General features: G+C 41.7%; 2 non-coding genes and 1 pseudogene across 2 annotated transcripts; all 3 read right to left on the reverse strand.

Annotated features, from left to right (window-relative positions):
- The window catches only part of LOC112084160, a 34,116-nt pseudogene that overhangs the window by 5,530 nt on the left and 13,970 nt on the right, over positions 1 to 14,616 (reverse strand).
- LOC112084229 lies at positions 5,430 to 5,538 on the reverse strand. The gene has a single exon (XR_002898188.1). It is a non-coding gene; the product is annotated as a small nucleolar RNA R71 (small nucleolar RNA).
- On the reverse strand, positions 13,909 to 14,017 carry LOC112084230. The gene has a single exon (XR_002898189.1). It is a non-coding gene; the product is annotated as a small nucleolar RNA R71 (small nucleolar RNA).

The following is a 14,616-nucleotide window of genomic DNA, read 5'->3' on the forward strand; positions in this document are numbered from 1 at the left end:
CGAAGAAAACCCTTAGCAACGAGATCTTCAACTTGCTGTCGCAACTCCTCATGCTCACTAGGGCTCATACGGTAATGAGGACGATTGGGAAGAGCTGCATTGGGCATTAAACCAATACAATGCTGGATGTCTCGTAACGGAAGCAAGCCCGGAGGAAGATCGTTTGGAAAGACATCGGCGAATTCACTTAAAAGTGATTCGACACATTGAGGAGGGCTAGGTATTGATGATGAAGCTACTGAGGCAGTAAGCACAAGCAAAACCATACCAGCTTCACACATCTCAGTTTCAAAGGGTGCACGTTGTAGCAACATGATTGGATTAGATGGAGGAGTAGGTGGCACGGGAAGTGATGGCTTTAAGGTAAATTTCTTATTGTTGAATCGAATGGTGTAGGTATTAAGATAGCCATCATGTGTAACACGCCGATCGAATTCCCACGGTCGTCCAAGCAACTGATGATAAGCGTCCATTGGAGCGATATCACAAAAGACTTGATCCTTATAAGAATTTCCGATTGAAAAGTCTACAAGTGCACGCGTAGACACAGCGACTTCGTTCCCTTGTTGAACCCAGGCTAACTTATAAGGACATGGATGTGGTTGCACTTTTAATGATAAGGTTCTCACAGCTACCCGAATCAATGATAAGGTTGCAGACTCTGCCATTGATCATCGTACATCGAGAGTGAAAGAGCTGGTTCCTCTGAGATGACTCGTCGAGAACGCGTGGTGCCAAACAAACCCGTCTAACCACAAGAAGAGAACCTGTAACAGCATGTAACTCCTTTGTCTCCTCCACAGGTTCTTCATCATAAATCACTTCCACGTCTCGTCTAGTGTCATCAAGAAGTAGACCAAAACGGTTACGTGTCGGGCAAGCCGATTGTCGATGACACGGTTCGCCACAATTAAAGCACCTCAGAGTACCCGGTCGTGAGGCATGGTTCGAGTCTGTTGATGGAATAGCATGTTCGGGTTTTGGCAGCGCAATCCCTGGTGACTGGTGCGATGAGTTTGGAGGAAGCAAAGGACATGTCGTTCGAGAAGATCCCCAAGGAGTATAATTACTTTTACTCTGAGCCTCCACAGTCAACGCTTGTTGATGAGCTTCAGACACCGTTAATGGATGAAACAAATTCAAAGTGTGCTGAATTTGTTGACGTAACCCTCCAACAAAACGAGCCACCAACTGTTGTTCTGAATCTCTAATATCAATACGAGTAAGAGTATTCAGTAGAATACTCTTCAACCGAACGAGAACCCTCCCTCAAATTCTGTATACGCTGAAACATAAGGTGATCATAGTTGTACGGAAGAAACATTTTGCGCAGATGTTTCTTCAGTTTTTCCCAAGATAAAAGTTTTGCTTTTCTTTCACGAGCTCGCGTGGTTTTCAATTGAGTCCACCAAGCTGCTGCCCTGTTTCGAAATCGCATTGCAATCACGGGAACACAACCATCTAACGGGACATGTTTGAGTTCGAGGACCTCTTTGACAGTGACGATCCAATCCAAAAGCTCTTCTGCGGTGGATCCACCATGGAATTCGGGAAGTTCAGATTTGAATCCTTGCTCCCAACGATCATCGATGGCGGGAAATAATGGAGGTTGTCGATGCTACCCTGCAAACGGATTTATCTCATCATCGTGTTCAGCATCATCATCGTGTTCAGCATCATCATCGTCCTGATTTGCTTGATCAACGGCGTGTTGCTGAGGGGGTACACGCTGTTCAGCCATCGCTTGAATCGCAACCGTGAGCTGTTGCATCTGTTCTTGAAGTCGCTCAAGAGTTTGATGAGTAAGCTCGGCTTCTGTTGGTGGGGGATCACGAAGAGGTCTTGCCATTATGAATAAAGGGTTTTGCTCTGATACCAACCTGACGTAGCAGAAGAAACGGATTTGTAGCTCGATCAAGATATTATAGGAAATCACTTGAGACCTACCTCGCTCAACCAAGAGATTTTGACGAAATCTCTTAGGACCAACTTCTTGTTTGATGAATTAAATCAAATCGAAGCAAGGATGAAGAGAAACTCTCTTGTTATTAATAATTATCAAAAGCTGCGTAAAACAAAGACTAAGAGAAGCCTTATATAGGCTTTAGGTTTCTAAAAACACAAAAGGAATGCTGAAACAAAAAGGAAAAGAATAAACCGACTCTAGTTAAAATCCTAAATAAAATAGGTAATGCTTAATTAAGGAAAAGTCGTTGAAGCTGTTAATGCGGTGCTGCATCATACGAGCAGCAGTCGACATCATCACTCGTTTTGTGGATATCTCATTCTGTGTTTTACACTTTCCACAACGACTCCATATCCAGATTTTTCCTTGTGCCTCACCATACAGACATGTTTCAGAAATTCGCTTCATTTGGATTGTTAGTGTCTTGTTGTGGCAAGTATAATAGTCAAGATGTGTTTCTGGAGTTTCCTCGCACGTTTGACATCGGTCACTCTGCATCATAAAAAATTTGAACCACAAAAATGTTGTAGTGCCAGTTAACTTTAAGTTTTCTTAACATAACGAGCACAGATTAACCTTGGCAAAAGAAAAAGAAAAAGTAAAATAAAAAATAGCATTTCATTAAAAATTGACAAGAGAAGCAGAGTTAAACCTTATCAAACAATACTCGCAGGAATCTTTCCAAGGGAACACCAAAGCTCCCGTAAAATTTAAAGCAGACTAAACCACTTCGGTCACATATTATCCCCCTGAGGGCGTTCCTTTTCAAGACTAAAACCACTATACTCTGAGACTCCAAGGAATCCAAGGTGGTCTCAAGATCATTTGTTTGTGACTGGTCTCCATCATCTGAATTCGTGTTCACCGAGAGCCCGAGGTCAAGTAACAAAGGCTGTTTATTCTCATCCTTTTCTGCAGTATCTTCTGCAGATTCCTGTATCGAATCAAGATAGCTGATGTTCGATATATCTGTATCCTCAGAAACTGGAACTGATTCCGGATTTTCAACAAAGCCTAAATATTTACCTTCTTTTGTAAACATGGTGGAGAACATTGTTTGACGATCAGCGAGGAAAGAAGCCTCCAGGATTAGACAATAAGCCAGGATAACTGAATATTGTACTACTTCTTTGACCTTTTTCAACCTATCGCTGTGGCGTCCTTTAAGTAAAATCTGCCATAAATCACAATGTCAAATTCAGATATGAATGCCTAAGCCTCTAAGGTCAGTGTTAAAGAATTAAAACCGCAAGATTTGCATACAGTGGAAACTACACACGATCATGTGTTGTTATTGTTATTAAAGATATGACTCACCGTGCAGCCAAAGCGGGTACCTGATGCGTGTCAACTGCGTGAAAGAACAAGTTTTACCCTTAACAAAAATAAGTGAAAGCCGCAAGTGCACAGCTAATCAGTTGTAGTATTTAGGGATCGAATCCACAGAGATTTGTGTGCCTGGTATTCTTCTACGATTTCTAACTTTATGTCTAGACCAAATTGGTTTTAGAGGTTGGTTGTTTGTCACGGATTAAACTAAAACGAAAGAAAGCAAATAAATCTATCCTAGAAAACAAGTAGAAAAATCGAATGAAAAGCAAGTAAAGCAAGCAAAATATCGAACCTAAACAATTGAAATGCAGATCTAAATAAGCAAGTAAAAATCGATTGGTTTGTAAACTATGGCTAAAAACGCTGAGCTTTCGGGAACTCTACAGGGATCATAATCGGTTTTAACACTAGGGTTGATAGATTGGGATTGACGAATATCGATATATGGGGTTCTAGAGCTAGAGTACGACGGTATGACTACGTCACTGTCGTGACCATAATCAACTGTTTCTCGCAACCCTGACCAGTAGGTTTCCACTCTGGCCCTGGAAGGGAGAGAACGCAAGAGCTGCACAAGACTCGTCAATACTCACGATCTCGCCGCAGGTAGGTTTCCACTCCTACGGAAAAATCGTCTGTTTCATTCTAGGTCTGATACTTAATGAAAACTTTCGCAACACTAATTATCTAGATCAGATACTAGGTGATCAATCAAGCATACATGCAATAAGAACGAGAATAAACAGAGAGACAAAGTTAAAATTCCAGATCTATAAACCTAGATGTCTTAATCGATTATGAGAGCCCCTTTCGGGAACCTTAAGCCCAACTCAGCTGAGGTCGACATCATCATTGGTTTTAATAAAAGTAATCACAAACTGTAAAGAAAAGAGATGAAAGAAAGCTTCTCTATTGAAGAACTCAGACGTGAACAATCTTCTACTAAAATCGCATAAAAACGGCTAAAGGAAAAGGGTTTCTGTAAAGTATGAAGGTTGTGTCTAAAAACGACCTAAATGACAAGTATTTATAGTCTTCAATACTCCATGGTCTCTAGGGTTCCAGAATTAAGGCTGAGAAATGACTTTGGGCTTCAGAAATATGGGCTTTAATTCGGTGTTGGCCGGCCGCGGTCGGGAGTGACGTGACCGCGGGATATAGGTGGTTGGCCGCGGTCGGGAAGCTTGTGACCGCGGGGAATGGGCTGGTGGCCGCGGTCGCGTGACTTGCTGGCCGTCTTTGAGTGGCTCCGGGGCTAATGGAATATCTTGAGATCTAACCGTTGGAATGTCTCCAAACTAAGTGCATTTGAAAGCTGGTTGATTCTTCTATAAGTTGTCCAATTTTGAGGGTGGTCAGACGGTGAGAAGGTCTTCGTCTCTCCATGAGAGTTCTGACGGTCTGCATTTATCCAAAAGAGTCTTTTTGTTCCAATTTGTTCCTCTTTATCCCAAATTACCTGAAAAGTTTTTTAAAATTCGAAAACATAAAAATCCTTTCAAAACCTTTGAAAATGGAGTAAAAACACCTGTAAAAGACATTAAAGTGATCCATAAAAACGATCACAGAGGAGGTGATCATGCTCGACAAGATGGAGAAGAGGATAAGGTTCCTCCAAGAAACCACCAAAACCGCGAGAGAGAAGAACGTGAAGACCTTGATACACCTATCAATGCAGCGGATGGTGACCACCAAGGGATGCAGCAGAATGGACGCGTTAACCGCCCTGTTCAGCCAGCAAATCAACATCGAAGACAAGCCAGGAACCATCGCATAGCTGATTTTGATGCACCTACTCAAAATTTTCAGAACCGTTCTGCAATTCAAGTTCCATTTCCGAACCGGAATGAGTTTGAAGTCAAGCCTCAAATCATCTCATTGGTGAAACAAAACCAATTCCATGGAGTTCCTTCTGAACACCCAATGGACCATATCGAGCTTTTTGAAGAAATCTGCAGCATGATGAGAACAAACCAAGTTCCAGCAGACTATTTAAAGTGTAAGTTGTTCCCTTTATCATTAGCAGACAAAGCTCACCGTTGGTTGAAATCTTTTTCTGCAGGATCAATTACTAATTGGGAAGAGTGTAAAACTGCTTTCCTGAACCACTTCTATACAAAGTCAAGGTCGAATTTGTTGAGAACAAAGGTCTCAAGTTTTCAGCAAGGACCGACTGAACCTTTCTATGAAGCCTGGGAACGTTTTAAGGAGTATGAATGTGATTGCCCTCACCATGGATTTCCCGGATCAAGCCTGTTGAGCACCTTTTACCAAAGTTTACAACCAAAATACAAACTTTCGCTTGATACAGCTAGCAATGGAGATTTTGGACAAAAGACGATATCACAAGGAAGAGCCCTCATCGAGAATTTGGCTCAAGCCAATAGCACTGATTGTCCTGAATTCGATCGCTCGACGAAGCAAAACGGAACAGACAACAAGGAGATAATCGTGTTGAAGAACATGATGAGCCAGCTTTTGAAGAGCAACAATCGCCCAATCCATGCTTGTGAGACCAACAATGGCGCAGAAGATGAAGGACCTAGTGATATCGATCACATCAAGCCTTTCAAGAAGAAGAGGTAAACTATGTAGGAGCACAAGCACCATATCCAAATCTTCAACAACAACTTTCGGAATGCAAATTACAACAATCTCTCTTACCGCAATCCAAATGTGGAGAATCCTCAAGAATCGTACTACCCACCACAGCAAAAATCCTTCCAAAACAAGTTCCAAGTTGGAAACTTCGGAGGGACAGGAGCTTATCAACCGCGACAGCCATATAACTATCAAGGTACGGGTTTTAACAATCAATTTGTACAACAGCAAGGAGTCACGACGAACCAGCTAGCTTCACAAATCGGCAGACTTGAACAGTCCATCCAACAGCTTGTTATGACGAACTAGAAAGCATCTAAAGACATGAACGTGAAGGTTGACTGCATGTACAATGACCTGAATGGGAAGTTTGGAGCTTTATCTTCGCACGTCAAAAAGCTAGACGTACAAGTTGCCCAAACAGCCGACTCTATGAAGAGGCAAAGTGGAGTTCTTCCAGGAAGAGTTGAGGATAATCCTAAGAGGTTTTGCAATACCATAACCACACTGCCCGAAGAAGAAACCAGAACCGATGGAAAGAATGAAGAAACCCCAATCTTTGTACCACTTTACAAGGATGTCGATGCCAAGCAGCCACCATTCAAGGTACCTCAACGATCACCGTTTCAAAGGCTTACAAAAGCCGACGATCCGGGACATTTTGTTTTCCAATGTTTCATTTCAGGAATCAAGTTCATGGACTGTCTGTGCGATTCTGGAGCCAATGTCAACATCATGTCAAAGACGTTTGCCAAAAAATTGGGCATTAAAACCTTAAGGACATCGACAGTCAAGGTTATCTTTGGAGATTCATCTCAAAAAGATACTGAAGGGGCGATTCATGATCTACAAGTTCTAGTAGGAGACAAGATTGTTCCAGCAGATTTCCAAGTCCTGGAAATGGATAAAGACAAGGAGAGGCCACTCATTTTCGGAAGACCTGTTCTGGCTACCGTAGGAGCAGTAATCGATCACGCAAACCGGCATGCTGTATTCCTCAATGTAGATCGCAGAAGGTTTTATCTGATTATCCTAGATGATTTTCCAAGCAAAGAAAGCCGGCCAAAAGAGAAAGAAAAGGAGAAGCCGAAAGCTTTTGCAAAGATCAAGATCATCATTCCACCGGATGCAACAGAAACTAGTGAGGACCAGATCCAGGAGCTGATCGAAAACACAAACAGGGTTTTAAACAATGTTAAGGTCCGAAAGAAGAGTAAAGAAAAGAAAACGGCTCCTCAAGGAGAAGAAGTAAAACCTCCATGCACCTGAAGTGATAAAGGCACATCAAGTGGAGTGCCATTCAAATCAGCTTGATTCTTCATACCTACGTCGAGCTAAACGACTTAAAACAAAAGCGCTTAATGGAAGGCAACCCATTTAGGTACTCTTTCTTTTAGTTTTCTTTTCCTTTTTACAATTTATGTTTTCCTTTTCTTTTTAGTTTCAGGTACTTTATAAAACAAAAAAAAATCAGAAAATTAGAAAAGCCAAGAAAAAATGATAGGTTTTTAGCTACTCGGCCTGGCAAAGACCTGAAAGTTGGACGAAGGCCGCAGGAAAAAGGGCCGCGGTCGCGACTAACCGACCTGCTGCCAAGGCATCATCGACCGCGGCACCGTGAATATGACCGCGGCCGAGCCTATAGCCACCGCGGTCGCGCCTCTCCTGACCGCGGCCGTTGGTCGTTGAGATAGGAATTCGGATTTCCGCCGCTTTTCAAGAAATTCCCGGTGATTCCCGGTGATTCCCGGTGTTACCCAATGAGTCCTGGTGATTCCCGGTGTTGCCTGGTGAATTCCCGGTGATTCCCGGTGTTACCCGGTGAGTCCCGGTGTTACCTGGTGATTCCGGTGTTGCCTGGTGAATACCGGTGATTCCCGGTGTTACCTGGTGATTCCTGGTGATTTCCCAAAATTCCTGGAGCATTCCTGGTAAAGTCCTTTAAGATTTTCCGTAAGTTTTAAATTTCCCGTTGCGTACAAGACAAAACAGGTAAGTTCCCATAAACTTTTGAATTCCCGTAAATTTCCCGTTTTCACTACAAAAACGCTTTTTAAAGAAAGGAAATGCACTTTTTGGATCAAAAACTCCTTTTTCTCTTCTCTTCCAAAAGACTTTGAGATTTAGGAGATATAACATCTTTTTTAATTCTTAGGCTTTTTAAGAGATTCTTGGTCCAAACCTCACTCTTTTTCAAAGCTGATTTCAATTATGTCATCAAATCTCTCTTTCCAGCAAGGTATGAAGCTCAAACTCGCCATTTTTAATTGATTTTTGAATCTAGGGTTTATTAAAAAGCCTAAATCTTGGTTTATTGATGGTGGAAATAGCTTTAGAACAATAGATTATCCTTCTAGGTTATCTAAAAATCGATTTTAACACCTAGCTTAAAAGGAATTCAGATTTTTGAAATTTGGATTCCACATACTTTATAAAAATCGAATTTGGAATAGCAAAATTGATGAATTTGATTAAGTCTTGTGTGATTAGTGATTAGTATTAGGCAACCTATAAAATTGACATGGAAATTGCTCATTAAAACCGATTTTTAGAAGATTTCTATGTTGAGAACATCAAAAATCCGAATCTGGTCATGAACTACTCGATTTCTTCGATTCAATGTCAATTCTGCTTGCTTGTGGTTTTAACTAATCTCTGTATACTAGGATTGGTATAACTGATCGTTAATGCGTTAAAATCAGCATCCATATTCACTCTTTTTCCAAGAATCCTCTCGTTTTGTAGGAAAATGGAACAAACCAGATCCCGAAGAAGCCGTCGCACTGGTGACAGCTCTGAGGACATTCCCGATGATGTTACTCTAGGAGAGTACATGCTGAACCAAGCCAGACCGAGAAGAAGAAACTACGTGATGAGAATGCTCCAGCACTCAAGAGAAATACGAGCAACTCCCGAGCCACCACAGATCCGATACATTGGCAAAGAGATAAACCCGAGAGTGGACTATGCAAGACGTTTCAAGAAGCTGAACATCAAACATACGCCTTGCATTGATTATCATACACTTGAGATGCTTGGAATCAGAGAAGATGTAATCTGGTACATCGATGCACTTAAGCTGAGACCCTACATGGAGCTGAACCTTCCAACTTATCCTGAGCTAGTCCGCAAGTTTTTAGCAACTATTACACTCCACCACACAAAGAGGAGGAATCCCAGAGCATCTAATGGTATCTTGTCATTCTCTATCCGCGGACAGACTTACTCGCTCACCATTTCTGCACTTTGTGCAGCTCTTAAGCTTCCATACACTGACAGCATTCACCTTAAAGTGGAACCCGATTTTAATTTATAGAGAGAGATGGGTCATGGCGTCTATGATAGCGGGAGATCCAAGTCAGCCCTTTTTACTCATCATGCAGTGAGAGTTGTGCACAAGCTCTTAGCACACACGATGTTCTCTAGAGCAAACATGGGATGTGTTTTGAAGACCGAGCTTATTACACTTCAGATGCCATTTATGGACGATCCACGACTTGCCTGCTTTGCCTGGATCATAGCACAGAACATGGTGAAGGTGAAGCATGATTTACATGGTTGCGAGGACGCTACTCCAGCTTACGGGAGCGTATTACAGCGATACTACAGGCTGTAGGATTCGACTTCTCATCTGATGATCCACTTCCCGACGTCTGGTATGACCTACTTTATCTCTCTCGTGATCACACTATCTCTCGTGCCGCTTTCAATCAAGACAGGTTTGGTTACAAGTATTGCACTGGCACGGAGGAGCACCGAGTCTGTTTACCTTCAGCATCAGTCCCGAGATTGTGTAACGGAGGACGTCCGTGATGGACTCCAGAACCCAATGAGTTTCTGCCATCTTTGCCTCGTCTACCATTCACCATCGGCCAATACATAGTGGCCAAGGCAAAACGCGATGCAGCTGCGGCCCGTGCTCACTTTCAGCCATCTGTTTCGACTGGCCACACTTCATCATCGACATCATCACACACACATTCTGATCTGGAGCGCAGAGTTGAGAGACAAGGACGATGCTTTGAGCGCGTTGTCACTTTCCTACAAGAGCAGCACCAGTTCGAAGCAGACACATCGGAGGATGAGTGATTGATCAGCACTTCACTGCCATTACGGTTCTATCATCATTTTCTTTTCTTTTATCTTATTTTACTTTTTGCTTTTATTCACCATCTTCTCACCAACTTTTTCACACTGGGAACATTGTGATTTAAGTCTCGGGGAGGATGTCTATCCGTACTAATCATTTTCTTATTTTTGCTTTTAAAATTTCAAGTACTTTTTAAATTTTAATATGTAACCTATTCGACCTTAAGTATTTTTCAGGAATGTTCGACACAAAACTATGATAATTTAGACCTGCACGCTTCTACACTATGCATGATAGCTCATTTGTGGTTAGCACTAGACTAGGCGGTAGCTAGAGTACTTGCACTACGAACTCCCACCAGAGGACTTCTATTCATGGAGACTCTTTCTGACAGGATATACTAGCTCATTTTATTTGACCTTAATATTGATGTCTAATTTTCTCATCATTAATCTTAGGCAGGCATCAAGATATACATCTAGGACGTCTTTTACTCTCATTTTTACCACTTTTTGTCTTCCTAGTTGGCCAGTTCATCTTTATCTGGTACCATACCCTAAACCCAAAACCCTTGTTTTCAATCCTCATGCATTCTCTCTTTAGTTTATATCAGCGATATGTGCAAAATCGTCGGAGAGAAGAGGAGCGACGCAGTTTTCAGTCACTCACAAGGAAGACTGAATGGAATTGGGAAGGAAGAATATCAGAAACCTCATGAAGCTTTACAAGACTGATCTTAATTGGTAATTTTGTGCTCTGTATGACTCTATATCTAAATGCGTTCCCTCTCTTTCAAAAAAAAAAATGAATGAAAAGAGAGAAGAAAACAAAAAGCCTAATGAGTCTTAGATTGTCGAAATTTTTGGAGCAAGAAGCAACCACTATCCGTTTAAGGAGCTATGGTTTTGAAAGATTTACAAAAATCTAAGTCTGGGGGAGTTAGGAGAGAACTTGAGGAAGAAGACCAGGAATCTATGGCAAGAAGAAAGTGACTGAAAACTGTGGATACCAACAGCTTCACTCTCTCTTGCGGTTTTGCATAATATCTTGGATCCTCTAGATCTTCAGGTAACCCGTAAACACTTTAAGCCTTACCCCTAGAATAACCCTTTTTACACCTAGCTCGCCTTGCTTATATTTTCTTTGATGAGAACCACCGAGATGTTTTATGAATGTTAAGAGCTAGTTGACTGGAAGTTCAATCTTGGGGCAATAGATTTTCTGCATGACGGATTAACGGACTAGTTATGCCCGTATTGCTAGTGAGAATTCTCTAGGCTATTTCCGATTGATGCATAATGATTGATATTGGTCTAGAAGTTTGGTCTCTGAGATTTTGTTTAGTTCCTGCGTTTTCAAACCTCTCGCCGAGATTTAGCCTTTATTTTGTTTGAGGACAAACAAAAGACTAAGTCTGGGGGAGTTGATAACACCAGATTTTGACCATTTTTATGGATCACTTTAATGTCTTTTACAGGTGTTTTTACTCTATTTTCAAAGGTTTTCAAAGGATTTCTATGTTTTCGGATTTTAAAAGACTTTTCAGGTAATTTGGGATAAAGAGGCACAAATTAGAACAAAAAGACTATTTTGGATAAATGTAGACCATCAGAACTCTCATGGAGATAAGAAGACCTTCTCACCGTCCGATCACCCTCAAAATTGTACAACTTATAGAAGAATCAACTAGCTTTCAAATGCACTTGGTTTGGAGACATTCTAACGGTTGGATCTCAAGATATTCCATCAGCCCCGGAACCACTCAAAGACGGCCAGCAAGTCACGCGACCGCGGCCACCAGCCTATTCCTCGTGGTCACAAGCTCCTCGACCGCGGCCAACCACTTATTCCCCGCGGTCACGTTATTTCCGACCGTGGCCGGCCAACTCCGAATTAAAGCCCATATTTCTGAAGCCCAAAGTCATGTCTCAGCCTCAATTCCGGAACCCTAGAGACCATGGAGTATTGAAGACAATAAATACTTGTCATTTAGATCGTTTTTAGACACTACCCTTCATACATTACAGAAACCCTTTTCCTTTAGCCGTTTTTATGCGATTTTTGTAGAAGATTGTTCAAGTCTGAGTTCTTCAATAGAGAAGTTTTCTTTCATCTCTTTTCTTTACTGTTTTTGATTACTTTTATTAAAACCAATGATGATGTCGACCTCAGCCATGTCTGAGTAGATCCCGAGTTGGGCTTAGGGTTCCCGAAAGGGGCTCTCATAATCGATTAAGACATCTAGGTTTATAGATCTGGGATTTTAACTTTGTTCTCTGTTTATTCTCGTTTTTATTGCATGTATGCTTGATTGATCACCTAGTATCTGATCTAGATAGTTAGTGTTGCAAAAGTTTTCATTAAGTATCAGACCTAGATTGAAACAGGCGATTTTTCCGTAGGAGTGGAAACCTACCTGCGGCGAGATCGTGAGTATTGACGAGTCTTGTGCAGCTCTTGCGTTTTCTCCCTTCCAGGGCCAGAGTGGAAACCTACTGGCCAGGGTTGCGAGAAACAGTTGGTTACGATCACGACAGTGACGTAGTCATACCGCCGTACTCTAGCTCTAGAACCCTATATATCGATATCCGTCAATTCCAATCTATCAACCCTAGTGTTAAAACCGATTATGATCCCTGTTGAGTTCCTAAAAGCTCAGCGTTTTTAGCCATAGTTTACAAACCAATCGATTTTTACTTGCTTATTTAGATCTGCATTTCAATTGCCTTAGTTCGATATTTTGCTTGCTTTATTTGCTTTCCATTCGATTTTTCTACTTGTTTTCTAGGATAGATTTATTCGATTTCTTTTGTTTTAGTTTAGTCTGTGACAAACAACCAACCTCTAAAACCAATCTAGTCTAGACATAAAGTTAGAAACCGTAGAAGAATACCAGACACATAAATCTATGTGGATTCGATCCCAAAATACTACAACTGATTAGCTGTGCACTTGCGGCTTTCATTTGTTTTTGTTAAGGGTAAAACTTGTTCCCTCACGCAGTTGACACGTATCAAGTTTTTGGCGCCGTTGCCGGGGATTTGTTTCACTGCCTTTTTGTTATTTTTCTTGTTCTAACTTCTGTTCTAGACACCTGATCTCTAGTTCTTTCTTAAAGTTTTGCTGAATTATCTTTCACTTCTTTTGTTTTTCTCTGAATTGCATGAATACCAGGCGCAGACCTGTAGAAAACATTCCAATTCTAGACGAGCTAGACAGACACGAAAGAGAACTTCGAAGATTTAGACGAACGCAAGGAATGGCCAACGACGATCAGCCTGGAGATCCTATTAACCGAGCTTTAAATATGGACCAAGACGGGTCCGAACATGGAGAAAATGAAGAAAACGATCACAGAGGAGGTGATCATGCTCGACAAGATGGAGAAGAGGATAAGGTTCCTCCAAGAAACCACCAAAACCGTGAGAGAGAAGAACGTGAAGACCTTGATGCACCTATCAATGCAGCCGATGGTGACCACCAAGGGATGCAGCAGAATGGACGCGTTAACCGCCCTGTTCAACCAGCAAATCAACATCGAAGACAAGCCAGGAACCATCGCATAGCTGATTTTGATCACATACTCAAAATTTTCAGAACCGTTCTGCAATTCAAGTTCCATTTCCGAACCGGAATGAGTTTGAAGTCAAGCCTCAAATCATCTCATTGGTGAAACAAAACCAATTCCATGGAGTTCCTTCTGAACACCCAATGGACCATATCGAGCTTTTTGAAGAAATCTGCAGCATGATGAGAACAAACCAAGTTCCAGCAGACTATTTAAAGTGTAAGTTGTTCCCTTTATCATTAGCAGACAAAGCTCACCGTTGGTTGAAATCTTTTCCTGCAGGATCAATTATTAATTGGGAAGAGGGTAAAACTGCTTTCCTGAACCACTTCTATACAAAGTCAAGGTCGAATTTGTTGAGAACAAAGGTCTCAAGTTTTCAGCAAGGACCGACTGAACCTTTCTATGAAGCCTGGGAACGTTTTAAGGAGTATGAATGTGATTGCCCTCACCATGGATTTCCCGGATCAAGCCTGTTGAGCACCTTTTACCAAAGTTTACAACCAAAATACAAACTTTCGCTTGATACAGCTAGCAATGGAGATTTTGGACAAAAGACGATAGCACAAGGAAGAGCCCTCATCGAGAATTTGGCTCAAGCCAATAACACTGATTGTCCTGAATTCGATCGCTCGACGAAGCAAAACGGAACAGACAACAAGGAGATAATCGTGTTGAAGAACATGATGAGCCAGCTTTTGAAGAGCAACAATCGCCCAATCCATGCTTGTGAGACCAACAATGGCGCAGAAGATGAAGGACCTAGTGATATCGATCACATCAAGCCTTTCAAGAAGAAGAGGTGAACTATGTAGGAGCACAAGCACCATATCCAAATCTTCAACAACAACTTTCGGAATGCAAATTACTACAATCTCTCTTACCGCATTCCAAATGTGGAGAATCCTCAAGAATCGTACTACCCACCACAGCAAAAATCCTTCCAAAACAAGTTCCAAGTTGGAAACTTCGGAGGGACAGGAGCTTATCAACCGCGACAGCCATATAACTATCAAGGTACGGGTTTTAACAATCAATTTGTACAACAGCAAGGAGTCA

Source organism: Eutrema salsugineum, unplaced genomic scaffold (genome assembly GCF_000478725.1).
Source record: "Eutrema salsugineum unplaced genomic scaffold, Eutsalg1_0 scaffold_5, whole genome shotgun sequence".
NCBI classification, from domain to species: domain Eukaryota; kingdom Viridiplantae; phylum Streptophyta; class Magnoliopsida; order Brassicales; family Brassicaceae; genus Eutrema; species Eutrema salsugineum.